A 21,531-nucleotide genomic window follows, 5' to 3' on the forward strand; every position below is an offset into this window, starting at 1 on the left:
TGCAGGAGGAGGAAGAAGAGGAGGAGGAGGAGGAGGAGGTGCAGGAGGAGGAGGAGGAGGAGGAGGAGGAGGTGCAGGAGGAGGAGGAGGTGCAGGAGGAGGAGGTGCAGGAGGAGGAAGAGGAAGAGGAAGAGGAGGAGGTGCAGGAGGAAGTGCAGGAGGAGGAGGAGATGCAGGAGGAGAAGGAGGAGGTGCAGGAGGAGGAAGAGGAAGAGGAGGAGGTGCAGGAGGAGGAGGAGGTGCAGGAGGAGAAGGAGGAGGTGCAGGAGGAAGTGCAGGAGAAGGAGGAGGTGCAGGAGGAGAAGGAGGCTCATGTGAAATGTGAAGAGGGAACAGCAGGCCTAAGTAGCCCTCGTGCTATCCACCCTCGTCCTTTTGAGGGACAGGGAGGAAACTGAGTACAAAGGAGCACTAAGGAAAGCAAACAACAACAGACACGCTGTTTATGGAGACGGTTGTGACTGTGATATTGGTATCTAATTTATGAGCTGAAGGAAACAAAGCAGGACGACAGTATAAGTGAAAATGGAAAGATGTTTGTGTATCCAGGCAGCGTCACTATCAAGGCATATCGGTGCCACCACGTGAAGGAGTCCCTCTCCAGCAGTTTTTTTAATTCGAAAAATCTCTTCAAAAAGTCTATTCAAAGCTAAATAAAATCGAACGTATTACTCCACTCCACTCACTTTAACTTGGCGCAAAATTTCCATGTCTCCATCTTAAATGTTGAGCTGTGACCAGAGATTAACACGAGAGTATGTTGGTAAATATTATCACAAACGACACAGTATACCAGTAGTGGCAGTAATTATCTATGATTATCAATACTCTCTCTCTCTCTCTCTCAAACAAACAAACAAACGACCCCCATAAATCTGTCTCTAAATTCTCCCTCTCCAAAACTTAATAAAATCGTCTGGAAGGTGTATAGAAAAATAATCAGACTGAAGGGGTTAATGAAGGCCACATCTAACCCCCCCAGATCGAAAAGTCTCCCTAAGCTGAGAGAAAGAGAGAGAGAGAGAGAGAGAGAGAGAGAGAGAGAGAGAGAATGTAGAATGTGGAAAATTACTTGCTCAGAAGGACGAGTTAGGAAGCATACACGAAATCTCACTGGCCCCCATTAGGTTGCTTCGTAGCACCTCTTCCTTCGCCATTTATTTTGCATTTCACACTTTTACACTGACATAGTTGGTATTAGTAACAGACGTACGGATACTGGGGTGCAATGTATAAAATAATTCGCAAAGGAAGAGGTGTTGAGTACGAAGCCTCCCCTCTCGATATAAAACCTGATTTTATTCTTGCTACCTACTGTAGGTGCGGATACTAAGGTGCAATATATGGGATAATTCGCATAGGAAGAGGTGTTACGTACAAGGCCTCCCTTACCAATATAGAGCCTGGTTTTGTTCTTGCTACCTACATGCGGATTCTAAGAAGCAATATATGGAATAATTCTCGAAGGAAGAGGTGTTACATACGAAGCCCATTCTCGTAAAAAAGTATACTACAGCTCTACACTACATTCTTTCCACAGCACCTCTTCGTGACTAGTACACTATATTCTAGTGTCAGTATCTTAGCTAAGTATGCAAAACAGATGGCAATTTCAGGCCAAGTTAGAATACTATGGCAGTGAAGGGGTTAATGAAAGCTATGATTCTTATTTTCCTAACATCTCTTCCTTAACGATTTATATTCCAAGCTACTCATTAACATCCTTTAGTTTGTTTCTTATGTCTTCAGTATCGACATAGATGGCATGAATAACACAAGAATGCGGTAACCTACCGGAGCAGAATAAGAAATAAATCGGTAAGGAAGAGGTGTTAGTGGGTAAGGAGGCTCCCCAACACCTCTCCCTTAACGCCTTATTTTCCAAACTATTCACTGATACCCCTGGTTTGCGTCTGTCTTTTCAGTACCAACATAGATGGCATGAATAACACACAAGAATATAGTAACGATGCAGAATCAGAAATAAATCGACAAGGAAGGAAAGTGTTAGTGGGTAAGATGGCTCCCCAACACCTGTTCATTAGCGATTTATTTTCCAAACTACTCATTAATATCCCCTGACACCCAAGAATACAGTAATGGAGCAGAATCAGTATAAATCGGTTGGGAAGAGGTGTCAGTAAGCTTTCTGAAAAACACACAAGAATAATAGTAACGGAGCAGATTCAGGAATAATTTGGTAAGGAAGAGGTGTTAGTAAGCTTCCTGAATAACACACAGAAATTTAGTAACGGAGCAGAATCAGAAATAAATCTGTAATGAGGAAGTCTTGGGATGCATCCTGAATAACACACAAGAATATGGTAACGGTGAAGAATAAGAAATAAATCGGTAAGGAAGAGGTGTTAGTAAGTTTCCTGACAACACACAAGAAGGCGAAAGGGGGTGCAGGGAACAGCATGGTGGAATGAAGAGGTGAGAGAGGATGTGGCACAAAAGAATAAAGCATTTAGTGAGTGGATGAGAAACAGGGGCGTGGAAGAAGTTGAGAGACGGAAGAGAGAGTTATATGTAGAGAGGAAAAGAGAGGTGAAACGATTAGTAAGAGAGTAAGAAGAGAATGAATGACGAATTTGGAAGGAATTTGAGTGTAAGTGGAGGGAATGTAAAAAATATTCTGGAAAGAGATAAAGAGAGTTAAACAGGGTGCCGAAGAAGTTAGTTAGGGAGTGAAAGATAAAAATGGTAGATTATTGGTAGAGAAGGGAGAAAAAGTGAGCAGATGGAAAGAACACTTTAAGGAATTGCTGAACACAGAGACTGAAAGTAATGCGAGTATAAGTGGCTGGGGAATGGCTGGGAGAAGGAGGGATGTGAGAAGAGAGGAAGAAATCAGTAGGATGGAAGTTGTGGAAGCAATGAAGAAAGTTTAAATGGGGAAAGCCCTATAAATTGATGGAGTGTGTGGTGAAATGCTGAAGCATGGGGAGAGATAATAGTAGAATTGATGTGGAATATGTGCTGATTGGCCTGGGAGGAAGTCAGAGTCCCGAAGGATACTCCAGGGGGGCATTTGTCTTCTCAGTGTAATAGGAAAAGTTTATGGTAGGATACATATTGACAGAGTTAGGGAAATAACAGAGGAATTAGTTGGAGAAGAACAGGGAGGATTTAGGAAGGGAAGAGGTTGTGTAGATCAGATATTCATTCTTAGGTCTTTAGTGGAAAAGTTTCTAGAGGAGGGAAAGAAGTTGTATGCAGCCTTCATGGATTTGGAGAAAGCATATGACAGAGTGCATAGACAAGGATTGTGGAAAGTATTAAGAGTATATGGAGCAGATGGGAAGTTGTTGAAGGCTGTGAAGAATATGTATGAGAGTGCTAAGGCTGCAGTGCGTTTGGATGGTGAACTGAGTGAATTTTTCTATTTGAAGGTTGGATTGAAACAACGATGTGTCAAGTGACCATGGCTGTTCAATCAGTATATGGATGGGGTTATAAAAGGGATACAAGGTAGGGCAGTGGATGTTGGAGTGGCCCTAATGAGAGAGGGCAGTGTTGGAAACTCCCTGTACTGTTGTTTGCAGATGATACTGTGTTGTTATGCGAAGACGAAGGGGAGCTGCAAGGCGTGGTGGATGAGTTTGGAAGAGTGTGTATGAAATGGAATCTAAAGGTCAATGTAGGGAAGAGTAGAGTTGTGGTCTTCGAGAGTAGTGAAGTTAGTGAATGTACAGTGAGACTGGATGGGGAGGAAATGGAGAATGTGAGTGCGTTTAAGTATACCTGGGTAGTGTGATGAGTAAGGATGGAAGTTTAGAGGGTGAAGTGCTTGAAAGGGTGCAGCAGGGAAGAAAGGTTGCTGGTTCCTTGAAAGCAGTGATAAGAAACAGGGAAGTGAGCATGGAAATGAAAAAGCCACTACATGACAGTATTGTGATACCAACTCTAACATATGGAAGTGAAGCTTGGACCTTGTTGGAGGGACACAAGTCAAGAGTGAGAGCAGTGGAAATGAGTTATTTGAGAGGAGCATGTGGAGTCACATGGAGAGACAGACTGACAAATGAGGAAGTCAAGGGGCGTTGTGGTGTGGATGTGGATGTGATAGGAAGCGTTAGGAGAAACACATTAAAGTGGTTTGGCCATGTGGAGAGGATGGAGAGCGACAGACTAACTAGGAGAGTGTATGTGAGTGAGGTAGAGGGGGGGAGAGGGAGGGGGAGGCCAAGGATGAGATGGAGGGATGGAGTGGAGAGCTGTATGAGAGGGGGGAGGGTGAGCTGGGAGCAGGGCAGTGAAATGGCGGGGGACAGAACGACATGGAGGCGATTTGTTTGTGGCCACCCCTTACGGAATTGAGGCGTCTGGCAATAGATAGATAGCTAGATGGATATAATATATAATGTTTGACATAACATATAATTATAGTACATAATATATATATAACAGCCCTCTCTCCAGCTCACACCCTCCTCTCATACACTTCACCCCATCCCGCAATCTCATGCTTGATTTCCCCCTCCTTCTCCCCCCCACCACCCCGCTTACATCCTCTCCTGGCCAGTCTTTCACTCTCTATCCTCTACACACGGCCCGCCATTACGAAAGTCTCCCCTAAGCTAATTAAAATCGTGTGGCGGAGAGAGAGAGAGAGAGAGGAAGGTGGAGGTCGTCTCGGTGAACAGTCCAAAGGAATAGTAAATATAGCAGTAACAGCATACAGACTTTCAGCTAGTTATGTATTTGTTAACTGCGATCATAAAAACATATACGATAACCAATTAAAAAAAAAAAAAACAATGGTTATATGGTTACCATCCAACGCTGAAAATGGTTATATGAGCTACAAGAAACCATCTGGCTTGTCACTCAGTGTAGAGTCACCTGAAGACAGCACAACAACTAAGGGGGAAAAAAATACACGTAAAGCCAACCAACCTTCAATTGTAAGAGACAGAAGACGAGTGAGTGAGCGAGACAGCTATGAGTACAGCATGACTCGCACACGTACTCACAGTCTCGTACGTCACTCTTATTTCTGGCATTTTTTTCTATTTTTACCCAGTTTTATATAATTTTACCACTTCTTGCCCTTCTCGGCTTTATTTTATTCTCATAAACGAGGAAAAAGCACGTAAGAACTGATATACTTGCGTAAGTTTTCTGAAATTCCTCATGACGTTGGTAAAAATACGCGTCAAGGAAGCACCAAACACCCATAATAATCTTACAAATTATATTAAAACACTAGAGATACGAAGAACTATATAAAAAAAATCAAAGCATATATTCAGTGATAGTCTGCATTCAATGAAGAAGGGCAACGCTGGAATGATGGAGGTGATGAGGAAAGTTAAACTGCATTAAGCTAGCATTTTGCAGTTTGCCGCCGTGGAATGGCGAGGTGAGTGGAGAATGCTCGTCATTTCTAGTTCCCGGTCATTCACTAACCACATTCAAAGCCTGTGTTCAATAAGTACTACATTTACCAATTGCATGGAAACCGTGGATGAATCAAACCAGCCTTTTTCGGTAAGTGGGTTTTTGTTAAGCAGTGGAGGAAGATATGGACAAGCCGGTAGGGTTTTGTAACATATGGAAGCCGGCTAGACTGTTCTGATGAATAGACACTACAGGCATTTTTGTCACTGAAATGTTACTAAGATTAAGTTTTTTCTGTCAGATTTTTTAAAGTTCAAAGTATGTTTTTCTGTTAATAGCCGAGTGTTTTGAGGTGATGGTGATACCGGGGTGTGTCTGGTATAAGAGGTTCGCCTTTTCACGTAGCACCAGTGACATGAAGACGCTGGTGATTTGATGCTTGGAAGACGGAGGTGGTGGTGCGGCATTACGAGGTTTGTATTTTTGGTGTTGCAATGTGGGGCATGTGTGTGGTGTGGCAGTATGGTGTGGCAGTATGGTGTGGCAGTGTGTGATGAGAATGTGCTGTGGTAGTGTGTGATATGACGATATGTGGTGCGGCTGTGTGCAGTGTGGCGGTCTGAGGCGTAAAGCACCAGTGTGTGGTGTGGCTGGGAGGTATGACTGTACGGTGCGGCAGTATGTGGTATGGTTGTAAGTTATGTGGCAGCGTGAGGTGTGGCAGTGTGCGGTGTGACAGTGTGTGGCAGAATGTGGTGTGTGGCAGCATGTGTTATGTGGCAGCTTGTGTTGTTTGGCAGTGTGTGGTGTGTGGCACCGTGCGGTGTGTGTGGCACCGTGCGGTGTGTGTGGCACTGTGTGGTGTGTGGCACTGTGGCGTCTGGTAGTGTGTGGCATGGCAATGTATGCCACGGTGGTGTGTGGGAGAGCAGTGTGTGGTGTGTGGGAGTGTGTGGTGTGTGGGAGTGTGTGGTGTGTGGGAGTGTGTAGTGTGTGGGAGTGTGTAGTGTGTGGGAGTGTGTGGTGTGCGGCTAGGCATGGTGTGAGGCAGTGCGTGGTGTGGCAATGTGGCGTGTGGTGGTGGGTGGTAGTGTGTAGTGTATGGTGTGTGGTAGTGTGAGGTGCTGTGTGGTGGTGGGTGGCAGTGTGTGGTGTGGTATTATTATTATTATTATTATTATTATTATTACTTAATAAAAACTTCATAGCACTCACCTCAGCTACCAGGAGATTATGCCTGTCAGCCCTTCAGTGCGATGAACCCTTCTCCTTTCATTCTCGCTACCATCAGACGATTTTCTTCAGCTCAGGAGAGACACGTAGTAGTGAAGGGGTGGGAGTGGTCCATGGGGGTTTCCAAGTATTGACCAACAAGTAGAGGTCATCTATATCAAGTGAGCTTTATCGATAACGGCATCTCGGAAACAGGCTTTAAGTTTGTCGTCAGCATCTGCAAAGCACAGGATTATCTCCAGTATTAATAACAACAACAACAACAATAATAATAATAATAAAATAATAACAATAATAGCTAGAAAGCCGTAAAATTTTCCAAGGACAATTTTGATAAAGAAAAACTTCCCACAGCTATTGCCTGCTATAGAAGCAGAGCTTTAAAGTGACTTTAAGGTCAAGGTCACTGATCCTCTGTATGTTACCGTAGGTCATCAAGATCTGTAAGTCCGCTAAGTTTGATGGCTCTAGCTTTATTCTTTCATGTAAAATCAGGTGGCTTCTCTGTCTTCCGAAGTAGTCCAAAATTTTGGACCATCGGCGATCTCAGAGAATAATTATCCAATCTGGACTATATTAAGCACTCCGTTCTGGCCATGTCCTAGGTATATGCCATAAAAATTTAACCCCTCTAAGTTAAACACTTTTTGGGCTTTAGGGCCACTCTTTCCCCAGATCCTATCCGGGTTCGGGTAGTCGGATCAGGAGGATATTTGGTCAGATAGAGACCATCCAGTACTACAATATGGCAAAAAAAATGTGTGTGTGTGTGTGTGTGTGTGTGTGTGTGTGTGTGTGTGTGTGTGTGTGTGTGTGTGTGTGTGTGTGTGTGTGCGCGCGCGCGCGCGCTTCGCAAACACGGGTGTAATAACCACTACATTATTACCTAGATTATACCATAAAGAACAAGAGATAATATAGTCATTATTCAAAGCAAAAACTTCGCACACGTACTCGTTAAATAAACCCCATGGATCTGGTGACATTCCATTTTTCTCGCTACCACCGAATGACTATTAATTTCAGGACAGACATCTAGTAGTAATGGGGTTAAATAAAACGTAAAATCACGATAAATCATAGCGAAATTGAAGCAACATTAGCCTGTCAAGTTGAAAAATATAATATCCAAAGAAAATAATCGTATATGCTTGCAGCCTCCGGACGGCTTTACTCAGATTTGGAAAGACCATTTGGTAACGAATTAGTCTCCATTAACCTCTACCCAGTCTTTTATCGCTCCATAAGTTGAATAAAATCGTCTGGAGGTAGCAGATATTAAACAGAAGTCTTGATTAACCTCGACTCCACACCCTGAAAAATCGTCTGGAGGCAACAGGAATGAAACAACAATCTTCATTAATCCCATCACGACCTGGTGTATCCCTAAGTTTAATAAAATCGTCTGAAGGCTGCAGGAACAAATAACCCCATACACCTTAACCCTCTCAGTTCGTTGACGTGTTTTTGTACTTTATTTTGCTACCTTCAAATATATTCTGCTTACATCTGGTGACTTTTCGAACTAGAGGGGTTGGATATGGCCTTCATTCCCCCTACCTGCCAGATTTCATGCCCAAGTTAAATAAAATCGTCTGGAGGTAGCAAGAATAAGTTGAAACAAACATCACCGTATGTGTAGGGTTCAGTAAACAATATTCAAGTTAAAAGGTACATTGACAACCCAATAACCTACTAACTGTTGAAAAAAAAAAAATGCATACGCTATGGAAACCGGCATAAGCATCCCATAAAAACATTAATAAATAATATCCATCATCATCATCCGGACCTCCTTTCCCACCCTAGGGAAGGAGAGGAGTAGCAATGTCCACATCCCAAATTTGCCCAATCCAATGGGTCACGTCGCTTCTATTCACTCATCATTCAAGCCCCAACTTTCACTATATAATATCCTAGTATATAAAAAATAAAAAAGTACACAAATATTAGCAAAATAGACGTAATATTAATAAAACTAGAATTATCTCACCCCTGCTCTCCAGCGCAGTATCTTCCCCCTTTCCGGTCTGTCAGGTAACTGAGAAGCAAGGGCGGGTTTAAGGATTCAGATGATTCGAAACCGGAGGATGAGTTTTGCGGTGAATCGTTCGAAAAGTTAATATTCACTCTTTTTCTATTATTCTTTGTGTTCAGATGATTTTATACAAGTCAGATGAGATACTTCGAAGTAATGGGATTAGATAAAGCCTTCACTGAGAACTACAATACGGTAATTCGTTTTATAAATATGGTTCAAATGTTAATAGGAGTATTCACACTTTCTATGATTCTTGTCTTTAAATGGTTTTGTACAAATCGAGAGATTCTTAGTAGTCTAATTGGGTTAGATATCACCTTCACTGACAGCTGCAATAAGAGATATTTTTCCTAAAATGAATACAATCATCTCATCTGGGTGGTGAACACAAAGATGCAGAGTCCGAACAACCTCAATAAACTTTCTCTTGGTCGAGTTATCTCCAGTAATTTATTCCACTTAACACTAGAAGATTTAATCAGCTTTGAGTGAGTATAGAAGCCTGACAGTATTATTAACCCTCTCACAAGCCGGATATCTCTGATACTTTATTCCATTAGGCTTGTCACTCAATGTAAAGCCACCTGAAGAAGAGTAATACAAAGTGAGAAGAAAAAGTAGACCAATAGGAAGAGAAGAGGGCAGACAGAGAGAAAAGAATGATAAGGGTGGAGGCGGAAACAGGCAGCACTATATCAAGTGAGTGGATGATGGTCACCACCACCCACCACGAATTCTGATTTGAGCATTGTGAAATCTCCTAGAGGTCCGGGATGTATTGTACTCCCTCAACCACCCAGGCCTCAGTTTGTTTGGTGATTTGATGTCTGGTGGGGATAACCCTGGTAGCAGCCAGGAAAGGCCTCATATGAAAGTGTCATAATACTGTACATGTGCAGTCATCTTAGGATAGGCGTCTAATAGCAAAGGCACGAAATCACTTTAGAACAAGTGAAATAAGCAGATCATATCAATTTTTATTGAAAATAAACAGCTCTTTTTACTATGTACATTGTACAGTTATGAAACATAGTACAGTATGACATTTAGAAACACTGCAGACAATGTGACAGATTGTCAGAAGACATTCCTTGTAACTTCTTCACAAACTCCCTAGCATACAAACATGATTATTTATTACAATGAAGTGTACCTGGTATTCCTAGTACTTAAAAAAACTTTTTATGAACAGTGCAAAAAGATGATTATGACCAAGCACTGTTTGAAACTGAAAACAGTACACATAACTTGCTGTATAAAGTAGCTACACTTAAAATGGAACATTACTCCTTCATAGACAACCACACGTTCCATTTGTAATAGTAATCTTATGCATAATATAGATATGTAGTTGTGCTGGGTTGACTTACTTTGTACCGTCGTACTTTCGGTCAGTTGTTCACAGACTAAAGATACAAGTGGGGTTGGGGGCTTTTTAGCACATCTTCCTTACCAGTTTATTTCTGCCGGTTCTCATTTCTGCAAATTACACCACCATCATGATTATATAAACGGCACACAGATTAATTACGGTAATCCCTCCAAGATCCAACATAACAGAGCCCAAGCATGTCCAGGATTTGGTCTTGTCTGGGACTTGGGAAAAATGTCCCTGGAAAGGTACTTATAGACCCCAACGCAACCTAACTCTGAAAGCCACCTAGATAACTCCCTACCAAACATGCACAGCACCTATTTAAGACCCTATTCACACAAATAAGGAACAGAAACCAGAAAATAAATGAAAAGGAGCCAAAGAATGAGAAATTAGAAAATATTTAGCAGTGTACAGGGTATTATGACATGTCCGTGCCTGTCACGAAGATTAACCTGCCTCAGCTATGGCTCTGACAGTGATGAAGGTGCACTAGAAGTGCGTACAGTAATCCGGCGTTGCGCTGCACTTAATCCTTTGCATTGTGAACTGTAACTGTTTAACACTGCACATTCTGCTCTTACTTGCGTCATGCCAGTTTGTTGCACTCTGCACCTAATCCTATGCACTCTGAACTCTAATTTCTTAACACTGCACAACACTGTAAATTTCCATTTGGTCTAATGGCAAGGTATTGCAGTTTATTCACAAAAGCAAGCATGTGGGCAGCCATGGTGACGAGCATGTAGTCACGACAGTAGGTAGGTGGGAAATGAGGAGGATGCAGGGGCACTCTAACGGACGTCCCCGGAACTATGCGCCACAACACAGCTATTCATCAATGTGCGGCAAATTTAGAGTAGGGGTGAACACATATCGGCTTTTTTTTTGCATTTTGATGTTTTTCTGGGCCATTTTTGGTGTCCCAGATGTCCAGATATCTTAGGGAATAATCCGAGACTAGGACTAATGGACCCAAGCCCAAAATGTCCGGGTTGGGGTGTCCGGGTCTTAAAGGGATTACTGTAACTAAAAATAAATAATTAAGGAAGAGGTGATAGAATGCCTTGTAAGCCAGTAAGAACATGGACCCACAATGATGTTATATACAAGTACAGCATCACTAGTCAGGCATAACAATGAGAAGTTCTTATTACAGCAGACTATAGGTCAAAATGGCAACATACTTGTAAGTTGTACAGTACATGGTGTTTTACAGTAATATTCCAATGCAGTACAGTAAGTCCTTGTTACAGGTCACCCTTTTTACACATTCCTTGCTAAGTACCTTAAATCAAATGACATTTTACATTATTCTTGCTACCCTTGGACAATTGTGTAATACTTAGTTCAGTTAAGTCCTCTTGAACTGCAGGGGTTAATGAAGGCTATCTCTAATTCCTTCAGTTAAAAAAGTCTCACTGGATTTGAATAGTATAACTACCTGGTTGTGAACAGATTAAAATGAAAAACATGCCTTCAGATTTGAGGAGATTACCAGTGTGCTCATACCAATGTAAATTACACAAAACTTGGCCATTACCCAGTCTGGTCCAGTGATATATTTTGAAATTCATTCTTGAAAGTTTCACAGACTTTTAATGTAGCCTTCGAGAGACTTTATGAATGGGAGGCATTTGATACGACTAAAATCTATTTCCTCAATGCTACATATCTTCCTAAGCTGAATAAATTCATCTGGAGATAGGAAGAATACAATACTATACACACTGCATAGTCCACATTGCATCATCAGATTGTAGAGGTTAAGTTCTCTTGCTACCTGTAGTGTTTATTTACCATTCCCACAATTTAAAGTATAATTTTATGGAAAATAGCTGTGATATTTTGGAATAGATCTGTGGCTTATAAAAAGGACTTACTGTTATTTATATAAAAAAAAAAAAAAAAAAAAAAATGGCCAATAATATACCGTACCTTCATATCTTCATCTTTATCATTTGGTTTACATAAAAAAAAAAAAAAAAAATGTTAACAAGCTTCTGGTGTAAAAAAAATAATTTTCTCAGGTAAAAACCTCCTAATCAAGTTAACAGCAATCTAATATACTCTTTAAAAAATAAATAAATAAAAATAAAAACATGTGGCCATAAATCTTGTCCTGATGAAACCTGAGATGAAAGAATAACACAAAAATACAAAACAACAAATTTTTCCTAGTTATTTGACATACATACACCTGGCATTTACCCATGCTTACTGTGGTCTGCCATCTAAATAAGTGATCATGATGAGGTGCAAACATACTCTTTCATTACTGCCTAGAAGATGCTTTCATACATGTTCATTCTGTTTGGTTGTAGTCACTTGTAATTAAATATTTATTAAGTGGACAAGAATACTGTTAATAATGTTCACAGTTCTCAGGATTATTATCTTGCCATACAAGTATATTCTATTACCAGATAACAACTGCTACCAAAAAATATAACCCATTCACACATATTGTTTATACTTTTAAGCCTACTTACAGTATATGGTTTACAGGTGCCTGTAAGAAAAGTAACAAACTTACCATGGTTAGTTCACACTGCTTCTGAATGAATTTATAGATGCACTCCCCATACTGTCATCACTTCTAGAAACCTAGATTTTTGAGGAGTTACAGAAAATACAAAGATGAATTTAACTAAGTCAATACATACCATATTAGTAACTTTTACTTTACATAGCACAAAAGTACAGAAGCCACAACAGTGCAGCATCACAGGGACACATAACAATGGGCATTCTATTTTAGGTTCATCTGCAACTGACTCTGAATTCAATGATTATCTAAAGCTGATAATGAAACGACTGTGATGATATCACAACGGGGTTGTGCACCAAAAATACTATACAAATAGAGATTTGTAAAGAAGGCTGATCTGGTACTCTTTAGAATAATACTCATATTTGCTGTAGAAATATTTTCTGGCCACTAATGCCACTACAGGTATTATTATGGTACATGCTTTGCTGGTACTGAGTTGATTAACATAGTGAAGATTGCAGAAAAGTATTTGAGGAGTGGAGGGAGAGTACCATACGGAGTCTAAGGATGAGAAAGTGAATCTGAGAACGACAAGTTTATGTCAAGCAAGGAGGGAAGAAATCAATGGCATCCTGCCACATAGAAGAAAATGTTCCTAGCAGCTTAATCATCTGATGTCAGTGATCAGCAGGTATGAGATGTAGTGGTGCAAAATGTTAACAACGAGAAGTAACCAGTTACTATTATGAGATCATGTGGTTCAGCCATGACTGGAGTTCTGTAGATTGCTATATGGAATATACAGTTGTACACACAAGTATTAATGTACTTCATAATAAATAACAAGAGAGTGAGCAATGACTCAAGAAACCCAGCTGATGCAATCTTTGGGGACCAGCCAACTTCCCAGAATACCGTTAACTTTCATAGCTCTTCAATTAAAACGTGGAATGAATTTATTATCCACAAATGTACTTCTGGACTGTCAATGATTTCTGCTACTTGGGTACACCATATCAAGATTAGCTTGGCAGATGGTGCTCAAAGTAGCCCCACTGTGGGAGTTAGAACTGACTGAAAATTTGGGAAGCTGCTGCCTTATTAACAATAAGGGGACTCTTTGCCTGAGGGGTTATACTGTACAGTATGCTTCCCATTTGAGAAGTGCCATACTGTAAAGCACAGCCAATTATGGATGATGATGTCTGCAGATGTAAGTGTGATGAAATAAAAATGACAAGATGAATACAACAGTGAGACAAAATTATGGGTACTGAGTGATATGTAATGGTAGGCTATGATGGTTTGAACAAGTGGAAAGTATGTGAAAGCAATTGGGTTCAAGTACTGCAAAAATCTGAGCATGTAAAAGTTTCAGTAAACTGACCAATGATAAGAATGAATGAGATCTTGAGAACCATCAGGTAAAAATGGCTGACCCATCCAAGCATGTAACATTGTCTTGCAAAATACATGTAAAAATCATGCAGGCATGCATGCAGTTAGATTTTAATAAAATCAGACAATTAGTCAACTGGATTCCTAGAGTTAGAGAATAAGTAGTTGGGATACAGATAGTCTGAATACTTGGGTATTGCTTAACTAAGAAGGCTGCAGCAACAGCAGCAACTCCAGCTGGAGTGCATAATAAGCTTTACTAGAAGGAAAAACAAGGGGGAAAAAATAAGCCCATAACAGTACAGGTATTTCATTTTAGATTATACTGTGGACATGGTTTTGTACTGTTTTGGTAGTACACTGGATAAGTAAAGTGTAAATATTCATAGTCAGACATAATTTCTGGTAGCACCAGATACAGACTACTGCCAATTTCAAACACTGCATGCATGCTCTAATGATCATACACTATAAAATACTGCTTAACAAATATTCTTTACGCTTATCTCACATGATTCATTAACCCGTGGATTGCGCAATTACCATTTTTTATCCCACCCCATGGAGTGCAAATATGAAAAAAATTAAATAAATAAAAAATTGTTTATTATGAACTTGAAGATAAACATCCAGGGGCATCATCTGGTAAAAAAAAAAAAAAAAAAAAAAAAAAAAAAAAATCACTCTCTCTCTCTCTCCGCCTTTGCATAATGCCATGCGTAAGTTTGCGTAGGGGTGTAGTGAAAACAAAAATAAATAAAAATAATAGTGTTTGCTTATTATCAACTTGAAGGTAAATATCAGTTCTAGGGCATCATCTGGTGAAAACAAAAAAAACTCTCTCTCTCTCCATCTTTGCGGAGCACCATGCGTAAGTTTGCATAGGGGTGTACAGTACTAGTTAGCAGTGATGCACGGCCACTGGAAGGTTAGCACAGCCTGTGGCTCACAAAGTGATGCTTTCCAGCCTGAGCTGTGGCTCGCAATCCATGGGTTAAAAAAAATTAATACTGCTACCTCCAGACCAATTTATTCACCTTGAGATGGGTTAAGTATAGCCTCCATTAACCCCACTAACTTCAAGATTTCTCTCCAGGGCTGAGTAACATTGTCTGCAGGTTGCAAGAATAAACTAAAAAATAAAAGTCATTAGTGAAGAGATTTAACATATCCTACTTTAAAAAAAAAAGGGGGGGGGGGAACCCCATTAGGGTGGATGTAAGTATGCCTGTAACAGGCATCCTTACATTCACCATCATTCTCATTATACTACTGCACTTCAGCCTCAATTAAATGGTAGCCTACTGATTAGAAAATACACAACTATCATCCAGTTACGTAAAAAAAAAGTATATCAGCATAAAATACAAAAGTACAGGAAACAGTATGAAAATGGTACAGCAATCCTGGAGTTCCAGTTGTTAAACCATTATTTGTAAGCTAAATCTATGTCAAATACAATGAACAATACAGACTTAGAGTGGTTTTTCACATTCAGTAACTCCTCATTATATGTACCCCCCATTATATGCTCCCTTTTCTGAAATTCTTTTTTTGTTGTTACCCCCTTGAATCCAGCGAAATATTATTTCTGCTATATCTAGATTACTTCATCCAACTTTGGAATGGCCTCTAGTACTGAATGGGTTAATGAAGTCTGTATCTAACTCCTCCACTTCAAAGTCACTCCAATGCTGAAATAAAAATGTCTGAAGATAGTGAAAATAAATGGTACACCCCAAATGTGAAACAGTTACATCATCATCATCATCTGGACCTCCTTTCCCACCCTAGGGCCAGGTGAGGAAGAAACAGTTACACTTCCAGTTAAATCACCTGCCTAGTACAGTTCCCTTGGTATACAATACCCATGTACATGAAGTTGCTATGCCAGTATGAGGGCTCTTTAATTCTTTAACTTGGATCATCTATGGTGGAAGGTGGTGGTGACTATCATCCAATTACTTGATGTACAGCCACTTACTTTTTCCTTCACCTTTATCATTCTTTTTCTAGTTCTCTTATACTTCCTCTCACTTTTACTACCCTTCTTTTCCCTTCAGGTGGCTCTACACTGAGTGACAAAATGGTTTCCTGTAAGCCAGGAAACCATTTCTAACACTGGGTGGTAACCATACAGTCAGATAACAGAGCAATGTGGAGCCTACTGTTGTGTCCTGGTTAACTGGGTGAAGACACAAATGTGGCCATCGGGAACAAAACTTCCATATTCTTCCCATACCCTGTTGTTTACTGCAAGGGAATATCGGTTCACTGCATGGACAATCCTGCAGGGGCGACTGTTTGCCCGTGGTTGATGGGTCTATTCAGCCACTCTGACCAGGGTTGCTCAGCAACAACAACCGGGGGCATTTGTGGTTTATCTAACCATCTCTGGATAATGTTATTCAGCTTAGGGGAGAAATTTCAAATGTAAAGGGTTAGAAGTGCCTTAATTACTACCTCCATTGCTAATGAGCCTCTTAAACTTGAATAAGATAATCTGATAATAGTATGAAAAATACATCATCTGAGAGAAGAGATTAGAAGGATAAGAAGTATAATGAAAGCTTGAATATTCACAATGTTAACAGAGACAATCACTTTAGTATTGTTCTGTGAATGATAGGACTCCAACATCAATGTTATAAATGCAATTTTCCATAATGAGTAAAGATGAATTTATTGTACCTACATAGTCTGTTTGAAGTGTCATCATCATCTACATATATTTCAAAACTGAACATGTTCACTTAATGCTTAATTCTATCTAAATATCAAAACAAACAAGCACACAAACAAACACATGCATCCATGCATACACCCACACAGACATCCTTACTCACTGTGGTAAACAAAAAAAAAACAAAAAAAAATGTACATGGACCGCTGAAGTTTTTCTTTAGATCCTAATGGTTACTGATGTTGTTAGTATGATGAAAGCTTACTGCAAACAATACAAACACCAAAACAAAGGCAAGTTATATAATTACCAAATAATTTTGAACTCATTATTTTTATCTATTCCTGAAGTTCTGAAAGCATTCCCAGTATGGCAGTAAGAGAAGGAAGAATCACAACCAGTAACTAATGATAAGAATCATTCACATTTACACTATGTATTCATGAACTATAACAGCCAAAAAATCCATCATTTATGAAAAGAATTTGAAAAGCTACATTTCTCATTTATAAATGGACAGTTTATTCAAGCACCTGAGAACAGCAATGACACTTTGGATCTTTTTTTTGGCCAACAGCAGATGATGTCATCCAAGTGAGAGAAATCCATAAGACCAAAGAGGTAAACATACATCTTCATTAACTCTCTAGGCCTATGAATTTTCTCACTTGAATAGACTGTCTGGTATTAGCACGAACATAATTCCTTTCGTGTTACTGCCATTATAAAGAAATGAAGAGAATGCTTCCTTCACCCTGACTAGATGTACAGTATATCGTTCTCCTTCAGTGCTAACAATGGAGACGAATTACAAGAAATTACAGACCTACATATAAAGTTCATTTCAGTGTATCAGAGGCTTTTAGTTAAAAATCTTATAAAAATCTTGTCAGGCAAAATCAGGACATTATCAAATTCGCTACAACAAAAGATATGGCAGATACTTTAGAACTTGTTTTTCTAACTTGGCAAAAATCCCTAACCCCTATTATGTTACATGATGGCAGAGTGTAGTCAGACTGAAGGGTCTGTTCGACTAGTAGCCAGGAAGACTCATTCCTATTGGCTTCATAACTAACGTCCAACAAGTATCATGCAACCACACCTTGGTAATCATGTTGTGGGAGTGGCCCTGTTCCTTCTGGTAAAAACAAACTAACTACTGCGAGTGCCAGATAATTTTGCTTAGACTGGAGGTACTTCTTTGCTAGGGGATAAGTTATCTCCATTAACCTCATTAATATGAAAATATCTTTTTGTTCTTCTCTCATACCAATACATTCAAATACTGTATTTATTATGCAGACGAAACTGATAACGGATATTATATTTTTCAGGTATGTGATAAGAGTCAATAATTATGAAAGCTGCATCACCATGAAGCTTTTTCATTTATGTTTATGGTATTATGGAATGTCTTTCTGATATTCAATATGGATATTTTACACTGAGTACAGTACAAAAGGAGGGCAACATGCAAAAGAAACAAACACAAGATATCTAGACAGATTAGCCACTTGACTCCTGGTGACATCTTTTTTAGTTTACTCTTAACAGAGGAAGGGACTATTTTATTCTAACAGGTTTATTAGATGTATCTAACCCCTCCAGTTTGAAAAGTCTATCCTAAATTGAATAAAACTGTCAGGTCTACTATGGGTGCTGTTATATACTGATGAATTAGTTTGGTTGCTGGAAGCAAGGAGGAGGCCAGAGAAGCCTAAGAGGTGGAGGGATGATATGGAACCAGAGGGACTGAAAAATAATACTGACTGATAAAACAAAGGTCAAGGTCAACAATAATTTCACAGAAACAGGGTGAGAGTGTGAAATGTACAACTTCCAACACACGGGTGAAACAGGGTGAGTGTGTGAAGTGTGCAACTTCCAATACACGGGTCGAAAGAAGATGCAATGGTAGTAAAAGGTATACTGCAGCATGCATGGGATAAGACATAAGAATATCAGAGGTGATGCAAACTGGCAGGTTGAGAGGAGGCAAGATGATGACTTGCTGAGGAGGGTTGCAGTTCTGAATGGCGAGGGAAGTGTCCAGAGACCGACCAAGGAACACATGGGATGCAATCGTGCCTGGGGACCTATGGGCTAGGAGACAGGGCAGAAAAATTGCTCAAGATAACAATGCCTGGACATTTGCCACTGGATAATGGAACCTACACATGCTAGCATGGTAAATTATCTCTGAACATAAATGTACAAAAGCAAGAATAAAATGAAAAAGATGTCCCTGGGCTAAGTTGGTTAATGAAGCCAATTGTGGAATGCTTGTACAATACACAAAATACCAGGTAACAGGTCACACACAAAAAAAAAAAAAAAAAAAAAAAAAAAAAAAAAAAAATGCACGAATATAACACTGCCACAGGAAATAATGACAAGTGATATATATATACAGTATATATATATATATATATATATATATATATATATTTTTTAAATAAAAGTTACTATGTAAGGAAACACAGGCAACGGAGGGCTCAACAGCAAAGTCTTACTATATGTGCAAATTCAGTAAGGCATGTACAGTTTACCATAGATAACTTGGGGCAGCATTAGTACGTTGCTGTGGCCTGGCAGTTTAAAGGTACACCTGACAACTGTGATGTATACAAGTGCTTGCTGGTGTCAGTTAACATATATGAACAGGGATACCAGTCATTAGTTAAACTGACCTGGTAAATGTCATCAATGAATATCAAAGTGTATCCAGGCCTCCACTCTCTAAAGTTCTTCATTAAAACATGCTGAGCTGGTATTTTGTTAATGTTCCCACTCTATCCTTGTCCAAACTGAATCACTTCATCGACACACCAATCGGAAGAACCCCACAAAATTATACTATCATCATCTAATTGGTTGTCTTATACGTCTTATACTCTGGTGGACAAACTGACAGGGTGACAAAATAACCATCCACCTTCAGTGCCAAAACTGATAAAATGACAATGGTCAACATACTATCAAAATTATAATGTTGTCTAGAAATGTGGTGAGATGGTGTTATATATATAAATATATATATATAAATGGTGTATGAGGCAGATAGATAATAAATCTACTGTTACTGTTATAAGAAGTTCTACAGTGCATTGTCTATGGAATATGTTTATGACTGTGTACTGTGCTGTACTTCCACTGAATACGTCTTCCTCAAAACTGCTGGGACACCAACAAGGAATTAGCGAACACCAGTCAGAAGCAAAATTACTAACCTTCATTAAATGAAAGAGGAATACAGAATCCAAGAACTATTGTAAGAATGTAGATACAATGATCAAAAACAAGATTAATGCTTGGAAGCCATAGTATGTACTGGATTTTTAAAAATTCAGTATACAATAGTTACAAACTACAGTATTTGTATTAGACCATCCAGTACGACTAGAGATCAAGCAACATTTGACAGTTATCATCATCATCATCTAAACTGTATTCCCACCTTAGGTCATCATCATCATCATCATCATCATCGTCATCCAAACTCTTATTCCCACTTAAGGTCAACAAACTCTAATATGTTAAAATGATGGTCAGAAATACCATTCCAACAGTCAAGATAATAAAGCTGTTTTAAAGAAATTGTGAAACTAAAATTTTTGTCTGAAAGTCATTGTTAAAAAGATTTAAACATTAATGTTTACAAAATATGAATGGGAGTTAAAAACCTTTGCTAATCAGAAAAATACTAATACACTTTTTGTAAATTCACCAAACACAGCATGTATGGTAATGTAACTACTGTACCTCAAACACAACTCCTGGAAGACTAAATCAACATTCATGTCTCTTTCACAACACCATGAGCAACAGGGCATGATGGACCAAAGTATTATAATGCAAGCTGAAAAATCTTTCTGAAGAAACTTTCAGAAAATAAGTTCAAGCATTTAAATACTGCATTAAAAATCTCCAACAAATGGTCTCCTATCAACTCAATTTACAAAACAACATTCACAAGGCTTTATAGTACTTTTCATTAATCGTTCTACTTTCTTTGGATGTAGTACCGTATATTTCATTCAAGCTCCCACAAGACTACTGTATTCTATTCAGTCAAGAGGAATTCTAATAGCGAGAGGGGTGAAAACTATTGCAATTAACCAATGGATTGCTAAAATTACCCTTGGCTGAATTAAGTGGTCTTAATACAGCCTGAATAAAATACTGTACAGTACACAAGCATGTCCACTAAGAAGTGGTTAATAAAAGTTTCCTTTTTTTTTTTTACTCATGAAACTGTTTAAACAACCTGACCTACAAGTGATCATAAGGTTCTTTACAATATGCTGCTACAATATGCACAATGATCATTTACAGTATGTGTCATCAGGACGGTTTCAAGAAAGAGTAAATTGTTTTGAACGTAAGCCTTTAAGAGAGAAAAAAATTAATAAATGTCAGGAAGGGACAGTATCTTGATCCAATAACTATCAATATCTACTTCCTATTTTGGTTTTATCACTCTAAACTAATGCAGCAATTACTGTTCAGATGGAAACTTTATCTGAATGAAATATACATACACACACATAGACATTACTGTACAAGCAGTCCTGTTATAAGTCAGAGATGTGTCTTAATATATAAACTCTTTTCATATAACAGACAATGTAAACTGAGGTAAACTGATAAACCAACTTTAGGGGTAACAAAGGAATATCAAAAGGCAATTTGTCATTAATTCATGGAGGATTAAACAGAAAAATTTAATATAGGCTACTTATTACAAGGACTTACTGTATTTGCTGAGATACTGAGGTAAGGTCTAATTTATTACTAGAGTGTTTGTATATTGTTGTTTGTATTTTTTTTTCAGCTCCAATAAACGTGATCAGTTTTCAGAAGCTAACGATGCCCAAGTTGAGCCCATTATTAATCCCACCTAATAAGGAATGGTATCCCAGTTAGCAATCCAATCATTCATACATGACTCGCAGTAT

The sequence above is a fragment of the Coenobita brevimanus genome, chromosome 45, assembly GCF_032717465.1.
Source record: "Coenobita brevimanus isolate Jiangsu-jjx chromosome 45, ASM3271746v2, whole genome shotgun sequence".
Classification (NCBI taxonomy): Eukaryota; Metazoa; Arthropoda; class Malacostraca; order Decapoda; family Coenobitidae; genus Coenobita; species Coenobita brevimanus.